The sequence below is a fragment of the Eimeria mitis genome, genomic scaffold (genome assembly GCF_000499745.2).
Source record: "Eimeria mitis Houghton genomic scaffold, Emh_scaff3325, whole genome shotgun sequence".
Lineage (NCBI taxonomy): Eukaryota > Apicomplexa > Conoidasida > Eucoccidiorida > Eimeriidae > Eimeria > Eimeria mitis.
This window is the reverse complement of record NW_013571664.1, coordinates 1-567: the sequence shown is the minus strand read 5'-3', so window position 1 is coordinate 567 and position 567 is coordinate 1.

Below are 567 nucleotides of genomic sequence, written 5' to 3'. Positions count from 1 at the left end.
GTAGATATATATAGATATATAGATATAGATTTATAGATATAGATATATATAGATATATAGATACAGATATCGATATATAGATATAGATATATATAGATAGATATATAGATATAGATATACACAGATATATAGATATAGATATATATAGATAGATATATAGATATAGATATACAAAGATATATAGATATAGATATATAAATATTAATAAAGGAGACAGCCAAATAAAAAAAGCATCCTAGGGAGAGATATGCTGACTCAGTAGAGTGATGCGGGAACACGAAACTTTCTTTTGATTATAAAAATGAAAAAATATAAAAATAAAAAAATATAAAAATATAAAAATATATTTTATTTAATTTATAATTAAAGTAAATGTAAAAACAAACAAGAACAACAGGAAAGAGCGAAACAAATAAACAAAGAAACAAAGAACCAAAGAAACAAATAAACAAATAAACAAATAAAAAAAGAAACTAAACAAAGAAAAAAAGAAACTAACCAAATAAAAAAAGAAACAAACTAAATAAAAACCCAAACTAAACAAAAAAAAAAAAAAAAAAAAAAAAA